Source organism: Hyperolius riggenbachi, chromosome 12, assembly GCF_040937935.1.
Source record: "Hyperolius riggenbachi isolate aHypRig1 chromosome 12, aHypRig1.pri, whole genome shotgun sequence".
NCBI lineage: Eukaryota > Metazoa > Chordata > Amphibia > Anura > Hyperoliidae > Hyperolius > Hyperolius riggenbachi.
In genome coordinates, this window is record NC_090657.1 from 165872685 (window position 1) to 165893976 (window position 21292).

Genomic DNA, 21292 nt, shown 5'->3' on the forward strand with positions numbered 1-21292 from the left:
CGGTCGCGCCTGTCCGCTTAAAAGTAAGATGTATGATGGTGGCGTTGAATGGCATTATTGGAGAAGGCGGCTGGTTTTGGGACGTAGGGGGCCAGCTTTAATGCTTGCTTCAATGAGAAGACTATTAGGCGAGTACATCAATGCCTTCAACCGGTGGCTGTACGCTGCGCGCTTCCTTTCACAGCTGCCTGGGGCCCCACGCTTTATTGGTAAACAGCGTCCTGGGCTTGTCATGGAACTAGCCCCACAACTGGCTATAATTTCAAAAGTGGCAACCCAAGAGTAAAAACTTTAGAACATCCATATTAAAGTGCATGTATATAGTTGTTTTGGTTCTTTTCATTTAATTCGTTTACAAAAAGTTTGTGTTTGGTACTACATTTTAAATATTACTGTTTATTTTGGAGTGTCACTTCTTTATTTATTTATTTATTTAATTAAAAACACATTCACCCATAGGCAGTTAACTTTTTTCTCCTTAGTTTTCTCCAAGTTGATATTTTCCCACCTTGTCAATAAAATGTCTGTCAAAAAATTCCCAGCAAGCAAGAAAATACTCAAAATATTTTTTTCTTTTTCACCAAACTTTGGTACTCTGTCAATTGCAAAATGCAGAAAAGTTATTTTAAAGAGCTGAAATAACTCAGGAGCGAAAATGAATTGCATATGGGTTATTGGGCCCTATCCAATTTACTTTTTTCTCCTAAGATTTCTCTTGGGTGATATTTTTACATCTTATCAATAAAATACCTTTTAAGCCACCAGCAAGCAAGAAAATACTCAGAATAATTTTGTGTTAATATTGCAAAGTGCTGAAAAGCTTTTTAACCAGTTCAGCCTTCAGACGTTTTTCACCTTATGCATCCGAGCAATTTTCACCTCCCATTCATTCGCCAATGACTTTATCACTACCTATTACAATCAATTGATCTATATCTTGTTTTTTTCCGCCACCAATTAGGCTTTCTTTGGGTGGTACATTTTGCTAAAAAAAAAATTTTTCTTAATGCATTTTTACAGGAATATTAAGAAAAAAATGGAAAAAAAATATTATTTCTGTTTTTGGCCATTATAACTTTAAAATAATACATGCTACCATAATTAAAACCCCCGTATTGTATTTGTCCATTTGTCCCAGTTATTACACCATTTAAATTATTTCCCTATCACAATGTATGGCGCCACTATTTTATTTGGAAATAAAGATGCATTTTTTCAGTTTTGCGTCCATCACTATTTACAAGCTTATAATTAAAAAAATAATAGTAATATACCCTCTTGATATGCATAATAAAAAAGTTCATACCCTTAGGTAACTATTTATGTTTTTTTTTTAATTACGGTATACTTTAAAAAAAAAAATTAGTTGAGTTTTTTTTTTCCTTTTAAGGTGTGGGAGGTAAACAGTTAATTTTAAATGTAATTGAATATGTATATTTAAAAAAAATGTATGTGGATGTAGTTTTACTATTTGACCACAAGATGGCCTCAGTCATTTTTATTGTTTTCGTCCTGTAAGGGAGCACTCTCGCTTACAGTAAGTGAAGGGAGGACGTGCAACTTTTTCTTACTTTAGAAAGATTTCGGCTTCTCATAGAAGCCGTCGGTCTTCGTAACGGGAACTTAGATCAATGAAAGGGAACTGCGTTCCCATTCATTGATCTCTGGGCTAACGGTTAGCAGCACGAGAGCGCACAGGTGCCTGCACGATAATCCACTGGAGCGCGCAGCAACACGACAGCAGCCTTTTGGAAATAGCATCTGCGTCAAAAATGCTAAAGTACTTAAAAAGAAGATGAAAATTATTTCCTTGGAGAAAAGGTGATGAATTGAATAGGGGTTGTTGTTGCTTTACTGCTGTGTAATAAAGGTAAGTCCATTATGAGTAGAGAGTGGCGATGAGATACAAATAATTCCAGCTTGCATGCAAATTTCATACACACTGTATGCAGCTAGGAACTGGGCCAATCTAATGCACTTCCTGTCTATTGCGATAAAAGGCTGCATACCATTTACATTAAGTGTGTATGCAAGCTGGGAACATTTGCATTTTGTTAATCATCTCTTATTTTATCATCTCTGAACATAATGAACAGATAATCAGTGATTTAATTACTGCAGTTGAAAATGTGTTAGCCATGGCAGTGCCATATGCTTTGTTTTCCCCACCCATATGTAATTAATACAGAATCTTTCTGTGGGGCTAAGTAGCTAAAAGCTTCTCCTCAACTTGTCCCACTTATCTACACTGAGGCCCAGTGCACACCAAAACCGCTAGCAGATCCTCAAAACACTAGAGGTTTTTGAAGCAGATTTTCAGAGCGATTCTAGGCATGTTTAGAGAGGTTTTCTAAACATGCCTATTGTTTTCTGGAGCATTTTTGTGTAGCAGATTTCATATATTGTTACAGTAAAGCTGTTACTGAACAGCTACTGTAACAAAAATGCCATGGAAATCCGCTCTGATCTAGCGTTTTCAGAGCGGTTTGCGCTTCTCCTATACTTTACATTGAGGCAGAAACGCTTCTGCAAACCGCAAAAGTGCTGCAGGACCCACGTTTGCGGTTTGCTAAAAACCTCAAACCACTGGTGTGCACCATCACATTGAGATACATTAGCCAAGCGTTTTCACAGGCGGAAGCGGTTTGTGGAACGCTTCAAAAACCGTGTGCACCAGGCCTGACAGACTTTTTTTTTCTTTTACACAAAAGTAAAGTATACTTTTACACTGTAGACACCATAGTAAAATGTTATATTAGGTGGTAAATAGTAGGTAATTAACTAATAATTGCAAGTTAAAGAAAATCTGTAATGAAAAAAGTCCCCTGGGGGTATTCACCTCGGGGTGGGAGAAGCCTCCAGATCCTATTGAGGCTTCTCCCGTCCTCCTCGGTCCCACGGTGGCGGCGATGTAAATATTTACCTCCATGGCTTCAGCGGAGGAGCAGTATCCACTCTTCCCACAGAGATAGGCGGAAATAGCCGATCTCCGTCGGGCCGCTCTACTGCGCAGGCGCAACTCTCCTGCGCCTGCACAGAAGAGCGGACCCGACGGAGATCGGCTATTTCCGCCTATCTCCATCAGAAGAGCCGAAACAGCGCCCCTGCTGGAGCCTGGAAAGGTAAATATTGAACAGGCTGTCGGATTTATCGCGCGAGTTTGAAGGGCTGCAGTGAGACCCCCGTGGGACAGAGGAGGACGGGGGAAGTCTCATTAGGATCCTGAAGCTTCCCCGTCCCGAGGTGAGTACTCCCCAGGGGACGTTTTTCTTGTTACAGTGTCTCTTTAATGCAAATCTTATGCTAAGTGTGTGTAATTTTTTGCAGCTTTGCAGTGGGCAAAGCAAATGCAAAGCTGCTTTGCTAATGGGCTTAAAATTTGTATCAACTCTATTATTTGCACTTATTTGTAGCCCATTGTCCATCTCTATGTTTCTGAAGATCATGAAGCCAAATCAATCATGTTACATAAGGTGTCATGAATCCTGTTCCACAATTTAAACCTTCTGTTAATGTCTTGAACATTTTCATAAATTTGTACTCAGAATTTTTTCTTGATTGATCATTTTTGAAGTTATCCTTAAGAACAAGTATTGATTTGGCTTCATGATCTTCAGAAACCTGCTGGATTTTATGTATGGTTGCACTAACTCACTGGCTCCAGCCTGCTGATCACCTGACACCTAACGGATAAACAGTAACTAGCACAACTGTCATCTTTGTGTTTACCATTTATCTGCATCAGTGTTTTACTTCAGCTTACATCTGGAAATATGCCTGAAGAAGGGGACTAGATCCCAGAAAGCTTGCATCATTTAACTCTATTAGTTAGCCATTAAAAGGTATTATTTTTTACAAAACATTTTTTTTCTACCTATATAATTTGTTTGGCTAACACGGTACAGAAACTTTTTTGCTACTATAAACACTGCCTAAAACTGTTAATTACAAGCCAGGATTGCAGCAGGGAGTGGCAGAAACAGCACAGAGGGGCCCAGGAGAATATAATAAAGAGAATGGTATACTTTTTATTGTAAGAATTTTAGAGGACAGATTCTCTTTAAAGCACCATCAATGCATTTCGGAGGCAGGTCCACTTCTTCTGGATCAATTCCTACAAAGAACAATATTCTCAGTTTCACACATTCTTCTAACCATAATAATGTGTTTGTGCATAATAACAAATCAATTCATAAATATATATTAACTAACTACTGGATCATTAAAAATGTATCTTAAGATATACAGTCATAATTAAATAAGAAACACTTAACGTCTATTTACAACAATGTCACTCATGTGCACCTCTATTAATTATACAACTAGGCAATTCTTAAAAATAATTTAAAGTGGAAATCTATATATAAAACCAACTAACAAGCTTATTAAACTCATATAAATGAGTGTTATTATACAATTCAAAATTACATCTTCATATGTTGGTCTAATATCACTATGACACAATTTCATAATTCATAACAATGATAATAAACTATGTGCTTCCAGTGTATAATACAATATAGTATCTCCCCCTAGCCACTTACAAATCTCATTATAAAATGCAATAGATAGCTATTGTTAATCTCATGTCCTAATGCATTATATACCTTTGTTAGGAGGAAGAGCTGATTGGTTATAATATAAAAGTTTATGTAGATTAGAATAATTAGTGAGTCATGGACCAGCAATTACCATAGTAGTTTCACTAAAACCACCATAAACTGTTTTATTAATTAAAGGACTCCCGAACTAAGAGGGATAAGCTGTATTTGGATTAAAGGACAACTAAAGTGAGAGGTATATGGAGGCTACCATATTTATTTCCTTTTAAACCACACCAGTCCTGCTGATCCTCTGTCACTAATAATTTTAGCCACAGCCCCTGAACAAGCATGCAGCAGATCAGGTGCTGAAGTGTGACAGGATTAGCTGCATGCTTGTTTACGTGATTCAGGCACTACTGCAGCCAAAGAGATCAACAGGGTAGCAAGGCAACTGGTATTGCTTAAAAGCAAATAAATATAGCAGCCTCCATATCCCTCTCACTTCAGGTGTCCTTTAAATGTTACTCAATAAAAGAAACACTTCTGTTTGATGGAAAACTTTAAAGGGCAACTGAAGTCAGAGAGATATGGAGGCTGCCATATTTATTTCCTTTTAAGTAATACTAGTTGCCTGGCTACTCTGCTGATCCTCTGCCTCTAATACTTTTAGCCATAGACCCTGAACAAGCATGCAGCAGATCAAGCGTTTCTGACATTATTGTCAGATCTGAAAGATTAGTTTCATGCTTGTTTCTGACATTATTTAGACACTACTGCATCCTAATAGACCAGCAGGACAGGAGGCAACTGGTATTGTTTAAAAGGAAATAAATATGGCAGCCTCCATATATCTCTCAGTTCAGGTGTAATGTTTTGATTACAGTTCTGTGTAAATAAAACACTTACCACTTCAAAAATGTATTATATAATACAGATTTATAAACAATGTTCTTAAAGAGAAACTTTACTGAAAATAGCTTAAAGGGGCACTATGGCGAAAGATTGTAAAATTTAAAATATGTACAAAAAAAAGACAAATAAGAAGTACTTTTTTTCCAGAGTAAAATGAGCCATAAATTACTTTTCTCCTATGTTGCTGTCACTTACAGTAGGTAGTAGAAATTTTGACAGAAGTGACAGGTTTTCTTCATAGGGGATTCTCAGCAAAGCTTTTTTTCATTATAAAGATATTCCCTAAAAAGGATTTAAACAATGATGCTGGCCAGCTTCCCTGCTCGCTACACAGTTTTTTGGCAGTTGGACAGAGCAACTGCCATTCACTAAGTGCTTTTGAAAATAAATTAATCCATGAGAATCCTCCATGAAGAGATGGACTAGTCCAAAACCTGTCGCTCCTGTCAGATTTCTACTAGCTACTGTAAGTGTCAGCAACATAGGAAAAAAGTAATGTATGGCTTATTTTACTCTGGAAAAAAATGTACTTCTTATTTGTTTATGTTTGCACATATTTAAAATTTAAAAAATTTTCACCATAGTGCCCCTTTAACCTCCTTAGCATTATGCCCAAAACTGTGTCGGGCATACCGCTTCCTGGCCCCAGGAATCCCCCATGCAGTATAAATGAGATCCAATGGCTGAAAACTCTTTAGCTAGCACTAGGCTAGCTAGTACAAGTACCCAGCATCCCCGATTAGCGCCGATCCCCCCTATCCCGCGTTTACACATTACCCCTGGATCCAGCGATCGCGCAGCCTTCCTGCACAGCTTCGGTCTCTCTATGGGGAGGATCGGGTTTGCGCATGATGTCATGATGGCGGCGACATCATGACATCATGTGCGATTCTCCACATAGTGAAGACCGGAGCTGTGCGGGGAGGCTGCACCGATCGCTGGATCCAGGCTGGGCAATGTATTAACGGGTGAGTGTCGGGGATCGGGAGGTGGCGGGCATTTGTACTAGCTAGCCTAGTGCTAGCTAAAGGGTTTTCAGCCATTGGATCTCTGGGGGGGAATGGGGGACACAAACTGACGAAACCTCCTGAGCGGCGTAACGCTCAGGAGGTTAAAGTGGACCTGAACTCAGGTCTTCCTCTCTGCTCTAAAAGACCAGCAACATCATAATAACCTTTATGGAGATGTTTTTTTTATTTGTTAATTACAAATTATGGAAATCCTAAGAAAATGAACATTTATCTTGGTTGCACTTTTACAAGAAGCGCTAAAAGAGTTAAGCTTCAGGCTGGATTCACACTACAGACTGGTGTCAGCAGTGCGGCGCTGCCCCTGCCAAAAATAGGCCTCTCAGGGAATACCACATTACACGGTATTCCCCTTTTGGCAAACAGGAAGTGACGTGTTCTTGTGGTCACTGCCTGTTTTGGAGGTACGAAAGTGTATTGTAAAAATACGCTTCAACCCATGCACACCGCAATACCTCCATCATCATTTTTTAAAATACATGCATCGCCATAGACTTCTGGCCCAACGCAGATCGCCGCAAGCCGCTGCAATGTAATGTAATTTAAGTTTGAAAGCGTATTAGATAGGGCACTTCCGACGCAGCGCACCGTAACGTGGGGAGTGGGAACTCCCCCATAGACTTTCATTAGGCTGCGGTAACAGGGCAGCAATTTGCTGCACAGCACCGCCACAGTGTAAAAGGGTCCTCAGTGTTTACTGTATCGGGAGAGCTGCCTGGGCAGAGCTCTTCTGCAGTCTATTCACAGTTGTTGATAAAAACTAATTAGACACTTTGATGTGGCTAAACAAGACTCAGGCCACAGAGAGGTGAATTTCTTCAGTGACTATTATATGTGGATTCTTTTCATTGTGTGCTATGCAAAAGGTCTGCTTAAATTAATAAAAGTTCTTATTTTTCACAATATTGCTTTATTAATTATTTGTGTGAATGTTTACCAATTGTAAAATCATTCCTATCCCTGATTTAAATTTAGCACAGGTAGCAACACCTTAATGCTGATAGGGGCATCACGGAAAGTTTGCTAACTACTTATTCTGAAGTCAGTAGAAACAACACCTGGGGCCATATGCAATTCACTTTTTCTCCTGAGTTCTCTCCTAGGTGATATTTTCAAACCAGTCCATAAAATGCCTTTTAACCCACCAGTAAGAAAGAAAATACTCAACATAATTTTGACAGTACTTTTTCACTTACTGTTTTGTACTTTTTCAATTGCAAAGTGCTGAAAGGTTATTTTAAAAAGAAGTTGAAAAATGATCTCCTAGGAGAAAACTAAGGAGAAAAATGAATTGCATATGGGCCCATATGCAATTCACTTTTGCTCCTAACTGTTCACCTTCAGTACAATGCCTTGTAAGCCACCAGAAAAAGAAAATACTCAAAATAACTTTGATAGTACCCCTGCACCTACTTTTTGGTACTGTTTTAGTTGAAAAGTGCTGGAAAATTATTTATATATTGAAGACGAAAAATTATCTCCTAGGATAAATCACAGGTGAAAAAGTGAATTGCATCTGGCCTCTGGACTGCCAGAGTGCTCTTAGAGGAGAATTCTGCATAATAAACAGCCTAGGCTAAGCATCATTAGGGGTGGGGTTACAGCCTAATATACAGCAATATATAGATATAGGAAGTGTTTCTGATGGTGAAACCAGGATAATTCCCATTAAAGTGTGTATCTTGAATAATATGCTATATTCTGCCTTATGTCACTACAGGGCCTCTTTAAATCTTCTTTTACCTAACCACATTCATGGGGCCATTGGGCAAGTCTTGAGCAGTAGTGGGCTCCCATTTCTGGCTGGCTTTATGCCGTATTCCGAGCCACAGATGGGACAATTCCTCAGTGTCTTGTCTCTGTGCAGCTCTAACATCCCATAACACAATGCCGCAAAGTAAAACTACCTGCTGTCTTGTTTTTTCCTTTTTTTTGCTGTTTTTGTTTGGTTGATAGCAAACTTGAGAACATTGCTGCGCACTGAGCTGGGATTTCGTTGAGCGATTAACTCGCTTGGATGGGTTTCAGTTATCTCGATCTGTACTAAGCTCTGTTAATGCGAAGCCTGCAGAAAACAGGCCCCGATATGGGAAGAAACAAGCGGCGGTACAGAGATTGTACACGCACAGGAACTGCTCAGCCCTGCCAGGAGGACGGGCACATTACACTTTGCCTCAGGTGTTTTGCAAGTAGCAGGAGAAGTGTTTTAAATGAATGCCCAAGCTTTCCCCCGGAGAGCACTGGCTATTCAAATATGCCTAGAAGGAGGCAATCTATCCTCTTTGGATCCGCCATACAAAATTGATGTGTGGCTGACACAGGAAACAGCTGACTGAAATGTAACTGGCTTCATTTACAGATGCAACATGGTTCAGGTTGGCAAAATAGGTCAGCTAAAAGCGTTGCGCAACACCGACTTAACCCTGTTTTGGTAGTGATAGTGCAAAAAATAAATAATATCAGGACATGTTTGTGCAAAAGTAGGGATATCCGCGCCTTAGGAAGTGTCAGCAGCTGTGTGGACTTGGTAATCCTCCAAACCTTCGTATAAAATTTAAGTAAAATTGTCCACAGCGCTTATAAAGAATTATGATCTTTATTAATATAAAAATGATGCCTTGACCCTAGGCTAATAAAATAGCACCTTCCCCTTTAAATACAAATAGCATGCAACTCTCCACTCACACAGTTCACACAAGTTCACTGCAGTGAGCATTCATGCAAAAAATATATAAAAATTGGGATCCCAGTAAAAGGTCAAAAGTCAGGTTATTACCTCCAGTTCATGCACATTTGGCTTTTAAATGTATAAAACCTCACAATGTGAGTATATTCCGTATCTCTTATGCAAAACTTTTCCTCTATGGTAGATTAGTTGCACATTGGTAATGGATACCTCCTTCTTGTCACTGTTAATATTGGTTCAAGCACATTTAAGCAGTGATTGAGTATGGGTTAATACGGATATAGTATAACTAATCTACCATAGAGGAAAAGTTTTGCATAAGAGATACGGAATATACTCACATTGTGAGGTTTTATACATTTAAAAGCCAAATGTGCATGAACTGGAGGTAATAACCTGACTTTTGACCTTTTACTGGGATCCCAATTTTTATATATTTTTTGCATGAATGCTCACTGCAGTGAACTTGTGTGAACTGTGTGAGTGGAGAGTTGCATGCTATTTGTATTTAAAGGGGAAGGTGCTATTTTATTAGCCTAGGGTCAAGGCATCATTTTTATATTAATAAAGATCATAATTCTTTATAAGCGCTGTGGACAATTTTACTTATATAATATCAGGACATGATTGGTTTGCACTGGTTCATCTGAAGGGATTCTGGTAGGATCTGTACCTATGGAGAAGAGTACATATACCAGAATCCTGACACTAACCTAAAGCCTAACACTAACCCTTCACCATCCTTGAGGACGGTTTTACACCTGGACAGAGCGTTGCGGTGTAGTGCTCTGCCCCCCCCCAAAGATTCATATGACCCCACAGGAGAGTGCGCTGACAGGGTCATATCCATAGCATAGTCTTTCCCCTTCCCCCCACGCTCTTCCCATGCCCTCCACATGCCCTTCACCAGCTATGGCTGCCCCTCATCCCCAGTGACGTACTTCTTTCTTAACAGGAAGTACATGACTGTGATTCCCCGACTCCCTGTCGTATTTGCGTTCTGCGCGTGCACACTGCACCGCCGCCGCCAATGTATTTAAAGTTTCTGCATCGCCCATTGACTTGCATGCATTCGGTTGCCGCAGAAATCCGATGGAGCTTTTATATAGTGTATTTTCACAGATTCTGTTGTTACTGATCTGATGAAGCAGATTGTAATCCACGAAATGTGTAAGCTCAATAGTGTCTGAATTGCAATACATTTTATTACCTCACTTAAACGTTGTCTTTTCTACAGGCAAGCTATTTTATTACTTTCATATTATTCATTGCCACCACAATATTATTTTCGGGCACCTCTTCCTCTCCAGTTTCAATTTAGATAGCCCCACAGTATTGAGTGGGGAGCATCATAGTTACATAGTTACATAGTTACATAGTTATTTTGGTTGAAAAAAGACATACGTCCATCGAGTTCAACCAGTATAAAGTACAACACCAGCCTGCTCCCTCACATATCCCTGTTGATCCAGAGGAAGGCGAAAAAACCCTTACAAGGCATGGTCCAATTAGCCCCTAAAGGGAAAAATTCCTTCCCGACTCCAGATGGCAATCAGATAAAATCCCTGGATCAACATCATTAGGCATTACCTAGTAATTGTAGCCATGGATGTCTTTCAACGCAAGGAAAGCATCTAAGCCCCCTTTAAATGCAGGTATAGAGTTTGCCATAACGACTTCCTGTGGCAATGCATTCCACATCTTAATCACTCTTACTGTAAAGAACCCTTTCCTAAATAAATGGCTAAAACATTTTTCCTCCATGCGCAGATCATGTCCTCTAGTCCTTTGAGAAGGCCTAGGGACAAAAAGCTCATCCGCCAAGGTATTATATTGCCCTCTGATGTATTTATACATGTTAATTAGATCCCCTCTAAGGCGTCTTTTCTCTAGACTAAATAAACCCAGTTTATCTAACCTTTCTCGATAAGTGAGACCTTCCATCCCACGCATCAATTTTGTTGCTCGTCTCTGCACCTGCTCTAAAACTGCAATATCTTTTTTGTAATGTGGTGCCCAGAACTGAATTCCATATTCCAGATGTGGCCTTACTAGAGAGTTAAACAGGGGCAATATTATGCTAGCATCTCGAGTTTTTATTTCCCTTTTAATGCATCCCAAAATTTTGTTAGCTTTAGCTGCAGCTGCTTGGCATTGAGTACGATTATTTAACTTGTTGTCAATGAGTACTCCTAAGTCCTTCTCCAAGTTTGATGTCCCCAACTGTATCCCATTTATTTTGTATGGTGCTAGACCATTAGTACGTCCAAAATGCATGACCTTACATTTGTCAACATTGAATTTCATCTGCCATGTATGTGCCCATATAGCCATCCTATCCAGATCCTGTTGCAATATGACACTATCTTCCTGAGAGTTAATGATTCTGCACAATTTTGTATCATCTGCAAAAATAGCAACATTGCTCACTACTGCATCTACTAGGTCATTAATAAATAAATTGAAGAGCACTGGACCCAGAACAGACCCCTGTGGGACCCCACTGCTAACAGTCTCCCATTTTGAGTATGATCCATTGACCACAACTCTTTGTTTTCTGTCCATTAGCCAGTTCCCTATCGCATCGTTCATTTTAGTTCTTTTAACTTAAAATAATTTTGTTTTCTGGTGCACAACCGACTCAACCCAGAGACCCCGAGAGAGGACGGCATTTCCTCACTTGTGATTACACTGTGGTTGCTGGTCTTGCAACCCATGTTTGTAAGTAACCAGATCTTGGTTTGACGCTAAACATTACTTCAGCATACTACACCATAAGTGGCTCCCTGTGTCTTTGCTTTTACTTGGTTTCCACCTGAAGGTCTACAGATCCCTCAGGAGTATTGCACAACCCTTGACTGTTACAGCCCGTCACTGTACTAAAATAAAGTGAGTGAGCGACTGCTCTGAATGTTCAGTTTTCAAACCTTTCGTAGAAAAGTTTGAAAATAGACCCGCTAACATTTGTTCGCAATGTTGGTTCATCACTAGCTGGGAAATTATAAACAATCCCCGCTGTTTTCTTTCTGGTCTACAAACAGGAAGTATGAATACCAGATGCATTAGACATCAGGAAGGCATAGTTAATGTATCTCTATTTTTTTCTCTAAACTAAAGTAGAGTTTCCCAACCCTGTCCTCAAGGCCCACCAACAGTATATGTTTTGCAGGAAACCACACACAATCACAGGTGGGGTAAATAGTGTTTCAGCAAAGCTGATTATAACTACCTCTGTGAATTTCTACAAAACATGCATTGTCGGTGGGCCTTGAGGACAGGGTTGGGGAACACTGCTAAAGCATGATCAACTACATGCCTTTACAAATCCCATTCCTTTCATATTCCCACATTCTACCTGTAGTTTTGGTTCCAGAGTGTTGTACACGCTGAAAGATCTGGGGAAGGGAGCATCACAAAGACAAAGTAATGGTACGTAGATAAACAGGCTTCAGGGGAGTACACAGAAATACCATTTATTAAACAAAAGACATTCAGAATTCAGGTACACTTTAAAGTGTAACTGTCGGGTATAAAATCAAAAATCAATTCTTTATTTTTATCTGGTAAACAAGTAATAAGCATGCTAACCAGGCAATCCAAAAGTTAAAATCTCTATTACTTTTCTTGTTTATAAATGATCATTCCCCAGTTTACCTGACTCTTATTTGGTACGTTGCCGCAAAAAGGAAGTTGCGGGGCATGCTGGGTTGTCTTTGCTTTTTCATTTCCCCTCAGACTAAACTAATGTACAGAAGCACAAAAGGACAACCCAGCATGCCCTGCAACTTCCTTTGTGCGGCGACATACCAAATAAGAGTCAGGTAAACTGGGAATGATCATTTATCAGCAAGAAAAGTAATAGTGATTTTAACTTTTGGATTGCCTGATTAGCATCCTTATTACTTGTTTACGAGATAAAAATAAAGAATTGATTTTTGATTTTATGCCTGACCATTACACTTTAAATATAAGTGTGTTATCACTAGAAGTAAATACATAACTGGATCACATGGTGATTTTCCTATTTGCCTGAAGCGCTGCTTTTAGCTCCATCTTTGGGTTTGGGGTTATCTATATTTATAGAACACACGGGAATAACTCTGCGTTTTTTTTCCTCCTCTGTAGCAGGACCGGAATCCCGGCATCCACAGAAGCCACGCTGAGTCGTAGAAGAGACTGACCTCAATAATTGACCCCTGTTAAAGTTCTAGTGCTCACTGTAGGCCTCACCCTGCGGTGGAATCATTCTCTTTTCACCAATGTAAGAAATCAGCTTTCTGGAATTACAAGTCGCTGTAATTTAAACCTCCCAGCACAGCGCTTGCATGGTGTTTTATAGCACAACACAATGACCTGCCCAGGCTCCGTTTTAGAGTTCCCACAGTGGTACTTGTCGGTGATTTTATTTCGTAGAGTCTTCAGCCCGCCCGGCCCTGTTTTTCGGTGGCAGTGTTTACATTTTGAGCGGCGATAAATAATATTTTTTCTCAGTTATGCTGAAATCTTCAGGGTAATAAGGAGATGCTGAGAGGGGCTTTATGTTCAAAGAACCCACTGAGCCATTCCCAGATCTTCCTGGCTTAGGATATTACCCAACTGCTGATCCATTGACTAGATTCTCATTTCCCCAAAGCTGTGCTTTTTCTTTCCGGCCAATTTCAGAATGTTTAAAACAATCGTTTTTCCAATAAAGATGAATGATGGGAGCTTTGATTTAAAAGAAACCCAACACTTTTTCACCCCGTGTTCAGTAGCCCTCCTCTTGCAAATCTCCAGACACCTCAACTGTAAAATTCATTAGTAATAATCCTTCAGCCCTTCTCGTGTGGTGTATCAGAAGCCATGCTAAATCTTCCTTGCTATAAATGTGCAGCGCTGCGCAAAAGAGGAATTGACGTTTATTTCATGAGGTTTTCTAAGAATACAACAGACCCAAGTATATTACTACGTAGTACAAGAGAAATTACAATGGTTCGTGGTCAGGTTTTTTGCACTTTTAAAAGTTTGCAACTTAGAAACGAATTTGTTTTTATTATTTGTAAAGGTCTGCTTTATTTTAAAGGACCACTGTCGTGAAAATTTTAGAAATGTAAAATACATGTAAACAGATACAAATAAGAAGCATGTTTCTTCCAGAGTAAAATGATCCATACATTACTTTTATCCTATGTCGCTGTCACTTACAGTAGGTAGTAGAAATCTGACATCACTGACAGGTTTTGGGCTAGTCCATCTCTCCATAGGGGATTCTCAGCATGGCCTTTATTCTTTATAAAGGAACTTCATGAAAAATATGTATATAAAGATGCTGGCCAGCCTCCATGCTGCAAACTTTTTTGGCAGTTGGACAGAACAAGTGTCATTCACTGAGTGCTTTAGAAACTAAAGAAAAGCCTGAGAATCCCCCATAAGGAACTGGGCTAGTCCAAAACCTATCGGTTCTGTCAGATTTCTACTTCTTACTGCAAGTCACAGCAATATAGGAGAAAAGTTATTTATGTTTTTTTTTACTCTGGAAGAAACGTACTTCTTAATTGTATATGTTTACATATATTTTAAATTTCAAGATTTTTGCAACAGTGGTCCTTTAAAGTACTGTGTGGAAGAAGAAAACACAGAGACAATGGGAGCCCAAAAAGAACATAGGGGGAAAGAGGCGCCCAGGTTGGATAAAAACTTCTAAAAATAGTTTAAAAGCGAAAAAGTAATGAGGTATCTTACCTCAAATGACGAAATCCTTGTAAACTTACAAAACATTTTTATTTAGCACAGGCAACGCGTTTCGCGGGTCTGAGCCCGCTTCCTCAGGCCAATACAAGTGCCAAAAGACAAATACTAATCGGCGTGGAGAGCCGATTGGTTTGAGAAACACTGCACTAGGGCATTTTTTGGCAGGTTTTTGGCATTGCCGTCAATAGCCAGCGATTCCCATAAACGATTTGCCAATGAAAGTTAGTGGTAAGGAACCCATCAATGTGATTGCGATTAGGTGTAATCGCAATCGCAGTGCATGCAGCATTTTAAGCGTGTTTGTGCTCGATGATGTGTATAGTAGCACTGCAAAATCGCTTTGAAAAGTGATTTTGCAGCAATTTGGGGTCGGGGGGTGATCGATTGAAAATTAAAATTAAGATATTTATACTTTTTAGGTGTCCCGATGTCCAGCTTCTGTCAGTAGCCCCATCCCTAGCAGAAGGGGTCTCAGGTGCTTCTCTGGTCCTAGAGAATCACCTATGACCTCTTCCTTTAGGGGGCGGGGCTACAGATGGACGCCGTACAGCTGACACCCGGTAAGTATTATAAAGTTTATTTAACAAAAAAAATGCAAATCGGTAATCAGAAGCTCTGTACAGTTTACTCTACAGTGCTTCTAAGCACCAGGAATTGCTGCACACAGTGCTGCTGCAATTTTAAAGCACTGCAGCGATTCCTAATGGGTCCCAGCCCTTAAAGTGGAGAAGAGAAGACCCTTTGATTTACACTAAAGTCACCAGAAAGTGGAGGAAAATGCTGTTCTTTACTATGAAATTCCCTTATCAAAATGATGTAGAAGGGAGTGTGACCTTCACAGGTTTTGGTAAACAGGTCTATTCATCTTTATTTAACCAGTTCGGCCTTTCTGGATGAACTTTCTCGTCCAGAAAGGCACTGCTATTTTCCCTGCGTGGTGCGCGCGCACCCGCCACCCGCCGCTAGCCCCCCGATCAGTGAATGGGAATATAATTCCCATTCACCGATCTAACTTCCCCGAAGAAATACCGATGCTTTCTATCCAGAGAGCGTGATATTTCTGCCCCCCAGGAAACAACTCCCCTGCATTCAAGTTCCTGGATGCGACATCGTTCTCATCCAGGACTTTTCTCACTGTGGCCATCTTGTGGCCAAATAGTAAACTGCACCCACACACAGTTTTAATTAAAGAATTACATTATCTTACATTTAAAATTAGCAATTTCCCTCCCACGCCAAAACTTACCCACATACACTTTTTATTTAAAAAAAAATACAATTAAAAAACAAAACAAAAACATCATAAATAGATACCCAAGGGTCTGAACTTTTTAAATATGCATGTCAAGAAAGTATGTTATTATATTATTTAAAATTATAAGCTTATAAATAGTGATGGACGCAAACTGAAAAAATGCACCTTTATTTCTAAATGAAATATCGGCACCATAAATTGTGATAGGGACATCGTTTAAATGGTGTAATAACCGGGACAGGTGGGCAAATAAAATACATGAGTTTTAATTACGGTAGCGTATATTAATTTCAAACTAAAATGGCCAAAAACTGAGAAATAATGATTTTTTTTCATTTCTTTCTTAATCTTCCTGTTAAAATGGATTTAGAAAAAAATAATTCTTAGCAAAATGTACTACCCAAAGAAAGCCTAATTAGTGGCAGAAAAAACAAGATATAGATCAATTCATTGTGATAAGTAGCAATAAAGTTATAGGCGAATGAATGGAAGGTGAACGTTGCTCGGATGCATGAGATTTTCGGCACTGCGGTGCTGAACCGGATAAAGATGAATAGAATCAGTGGCCAACAAATTAAATATGGTAGTGGTTACTTCTTTTGAGAACTTTTTTTTCTAATCACCAAAAAGTTGTAGAATGATATGTTCCCAGCTTTATAAAACAACCCCTGACTTGGAGAGTACTGACTAGCTCTGGAAATTCAAGGATATTACTATACAGTGGATTCATAGGCATGGGCTCCCTATTGGATGTCTTTAAGCTGCTTCACTATCGGAGCCATTTGATAATTACCCGTTTTTCCACCTAGACATTTCAAACTTGTGAAGAGGAGCAGCAGTTTATTCTGAATGTGAATGAATCTAGCCCAGCTGCAGTGTCGGGTGAAACATGGCTTTCTGCAGATGCCGGCGTAGCCAGAAAAGGCCTAGCCTCCTGAACTTTTCCTCTGCTAAAGTTCTGATAACATTCTTCAAAAAAACTTCTCTGTGCAGCTTGTTACAAGTTTATAGACAGCTCAGTCGGAGCTGAGAAGCATCTGTCAGCCATAAGTTTCTACTTGTGCTGTCAGTTTTCTCTTCCTCATACCTGCAATTTGCAGAATTGTACCCAAGAACCTGGAAGTGTATATTGAATAATTTTTCATGTGAAAATAGATTGCAGTAATATTGTTGAGTTTTCAGTTCTGCACAGGATTTTTTTTTATAAAAATCATCCATATAGGACTCTTATTGTTAACATTATAAGGTTATATGACAACATTGTTTTACTTAGAGATGTTAGTAGTCAAAAAGACTTCTTTATATGCAGAAATATGCAGAGACTTTTCGTTCCACCTGTTTGCGGGCGAAGAGAATGTCTGGGTGAACTCAGAGCATTCAAAGCGTTTTCTAAATGACTCGCAAAAGTTTTGTAGTTGTGGAACAGCAATTATGCTGCATGTATTTAAACTGAAATTCAACTGGTTTTGTGAAATTATTTATCCCTAGATGGAGTCTGAAGTGAGTCTGGACAAACAAACAGATACTCTGGGTCCTATAGAGCCTTCTTGTTCCTCTCCTGGTTCCCGGGTTCCACCGCTGGCTCCACTGTTAGCAGTCTTCGACTGATGGGTCTGCCCGAGGCTTCAGAGGTCTTCGGGAACCTGAGTGCTCCAGAATATGATCCCCTCCATACCGCACATGCGTGAGCATCCTCTATCGCACATTCGTGCATGCGCCGTATTGAGCCACCCGACTTCAGTAGCACTCAGGCCCCCCAAAACTTCAGAAGCCTCCTGCAGCACGAGATTTGAATGGAGGGGCCTGCGGGGTAAGGAGGGGACCAGGAGAGGAACGGGATGGCTCTACAGGACCCAGAGCCTCCCCTCTCCTTGAGTGATTTTTTTTTTTAGAATCGCTTCAGATTCATTAAAAAAAAAATCTGCTTCAGCCTAGTTTAGAAGAAAAATGCATAAATAAGTGCATACTCTAATGCAGTTAGCACAATGGTCTCAATTCACTAAGATCATGCTGGAGATAATAAGGCAAGAGTAAACTAACCACCACACATCAATCTTGCCTTATTAAGGTGTAGAGATAAGTTTTCACAGTGAGAGAGTTATATTATCTCTTCAGTCTTTAAAGAGAAACTGTAATGACAAAACGGCCCCTGGGGGGTACTCACCTCGGGTGGGGGAAGCCTCCGGATCCTAATGAGGCTTCCCACGCCGTCCTCCATCCGTCAGGGGTCTCACTGCAGCCCTCTGTGCAGCGGTGACGTAATATTTACCTTCCTGGCTCCAGCGCAGGCGCTCTGACGGCTGTCGGCGCCGAAGTAGGTGGAAATACCCGATCGCCGTCGGGTCTGCTCTACTGCGCAGGCGCAAGTTTCCGGCGCCTGCGCAGTAGAGCGGACCCGACGGAGATCGGGTATTTCCGTCTATTTCCGTGCCGAAAGTCGCCACAGCGCCCCCGCTGGAGCCAGCAAAGGTAAATATTGAACTGACAGTCGGCACAGTCGCCGGCTGTTCGGAGGGCTGCGGCGAGACCCCCGTGGGACAGAGGACGGCGTGGGAAGCCTCATTAGGATCCGAAGGCTTCCCCCACCCGAGGTGAGTACCCCCCAAGGGATCTTTTTAATGTTACAGAGTCTCTTTAAGTTACTTCATCTGTAGTTATTTTCCCATGCAGTTAATTAACAGTCTGTCTTTAACTTTAGAATTCTGTAGTTATTTTAAGGATTGAAATGTTAACTTTATAGCTCTCTCCTTAATTTAAAGACAGAAGAGTTAAGTTTACTACCTGTCATATCGCCATGGTGATAACACTAGAAAAGTTATTAAAGACAGGAGATAAGCTTAGTGAATTGAGGCCAATGAGTTTGTTTACTTCCTATTTAAAAGGTGTGGTCTACAGTGGCCTGTGCAAAAAATGCAAACATTTTTCACCTCAATTTTTAAATACTATATGTATTTGTTTGTGTAACAACTCGCATATTTTGCCACAGTAGCGAAATGATTGTTATTGAGAAAACGTATACAGTTTGAAAAATTGTGTTTTGGGTTTGTAAGTTTTGTCCCACATGTGAATTTTGTATTTAAATGTGAACAAGCCTATTCATTTCCATAAGTTGTAAGTTCTGTTGATTATTTGCATGTGAGAAAAGGCATGGGAATTTGAAAATTGTCAACTCTGCCTAAAACTGGTCACTGCTTATCTACGACAGTTCTGAATGGATGTAGTGTGAATCCAAATGCTTTGACTTTGAAATAGTATCCAAAACCAGGTTAGTTATGATGCTATTTACAGTGTAAATATAGAATTAGTGTTAGCTCTCCTAATTATAAGCTTGTCTAAAGAGGTGTGTCTCAAGGATGTGTTTGAAAATGTCCAGTCTTGGAGCACGATAAACTGGCTGTGAGAGAGAATTAGAAAGGAGAAGTGACACTCGTGAGAAGTTCTGAATGCGAGTGTGAAAGGAAATGACCAAGCTAACAGCAAGAGGGTCTTGTGGGAGGAGCAAAAGGTTGAGGGAGCAATAGTATCTGGAGATTAATAAAGAAATGTATGGGGGGATAACTTATGTTATTACTTAGAAATGTCACTTTGTATGAGAGTGTTAAGGAGTTTGAACTGGATCATTTTGGCGATGTGGCAGCTAATTGAGGAATTGGCAGAGAAGGGAGCAGCATCAGAGGAATGGGATGAGAGGTGGATGAGACCATTGCCAGTCTGTGTTTTGGTAGGCTGCAGAGTAGGATGTTACTGTAGTCAAGGAAATGACCAGAGCATATAAAAGCATTTTAGTAGCCTTTTGTGTAAGGAAGGAATTCATTCTGGGTACATTTTTGGGATAGAAGTAGCAGGGGATTTTTAATTTGTTAATATGTGGTTTAAATCAGAGCTCAAAGTCCAGAGTTACTCTCAGACAGCAAGCTTTAGGAGTTGAGGTTATTGGAGTGTTTTCTACATTAATGGTAACTATAGGTTATAGCATTAGCAGAGAGAAAAATGAAATATCACAATCCCTGTTTTAATTATGCTAAGTTTGAGGAAACAGGAGACTTGAATGCAGAAATGGCAGATTGTCAGTAACTTGACTTAATAGCGTAGAAAAGGTCAGGAGCTAAGAGAAATATTTGGGCGATACCGAAAACCAAAAGAGCATATATAGGCGTCAATTCACCAGAGGTTACCAACCTATTTATCTCTTGGGAGGTAATTTACCTCCTGTGATATCTCCAAATAGCAATTCTCCAGAAGTATAGGGGAAAATATCGACAGAGAGAAATGCAAGAGATAAATGTGAGATAAGTATGAGATAAATAAGTGATAGTTAGTAGTTAGTTTTTCTCCAAATCCCAATTCACCAGGGAAGAAAGGGGGTGTGGCCATTCGTTATTTTTTCATCTTTTTATCCCCTGAATGAACCTGGAGATATCGTGGTTTTCACACAGCAGCTGCTGCTGTTAAAGATGGAGCCTTTTGAGCTTACTCTGTTAGGCCTGGTGCACACCAAAAACCGCTAGCAGATCCGCAAAATGCTAGCAGATTTTGAAACGCTTTTTCTTATTTTTCTGTAGCGTTTCAGCGAGCATTTTGCGGTTTTGTGAAGCGTTTTTGGTGTAGTAGATTTCATGTATTGTTACAGTAAAGCTGTTACTGAACAGCTACTGTAACAAAAACCGCCTGGCAAACCGTTGTGAAGTGCCGTTTTTAAGAGCGGTTTGCGTTTTTCCTATACTTAACATTGAGGCAGAAACGCCTCCGCAATCCAAAATCTGCAGCAGCCCAGGAGTATGCGTTTCTGCAAAACGCCTCCCGCTCTGGTGTGCACCAGCCCATTGAAATACATTACCCAAGCGTATCCGCAGCCACAAGCGGATCGCAAAACGCAGCCAAACCGCTCTGGTGTGCACTAGGCCTTAGAGCTTGCTTCTATTATGAGGAGACGAAGGCGCAGGAGGAGGGTCTGTTTAATCGCCCCTCGTATTTTTCGTGAGAGAACATTTCTTGATAATTTTACTGAGACAGAGGTGGTGAAGAAGTTCAGACTCACTCGTGATATGATTTATGATATGATCCGGCAGTGAAAGCGGGAATTCTCTGGTCAGGTAGTGGTAAAACTCCCCCTCCTACCCACAATGCTTCATTTTCA

General features: G+C 40.1%; 1 long non-coding RNA gene across 5 annotated transcripts in view; it reads left to right on the forward strand.

Moving 5' to 3' along the window:
• The first annotated feature begins 3709 nt into the window (after window positions 1-3709).
• Window positions 3710-21292, forward strand: part of LOC137541801 (uncharacterized) — a 71592-nt gene continuing 54009 nt past the window's right edge. For 3 of the 5 annotated variants that reach the window (XR_011025271.1, XR_011025272.1, XR_011025273.1), the window contains exon 1: window positions 3710-3842. This is a non-coding gene — a long non-coding RNA (uncharacterized lncRNA). Of the gene's footprint in view, window positions 3843-13295; window positions 13432-21292 lie in introns of all 5 variants that reach the window. The other 2 variants (XR_011025270.1, XR_011025274.1) reach the window with 1 other exon arrangement.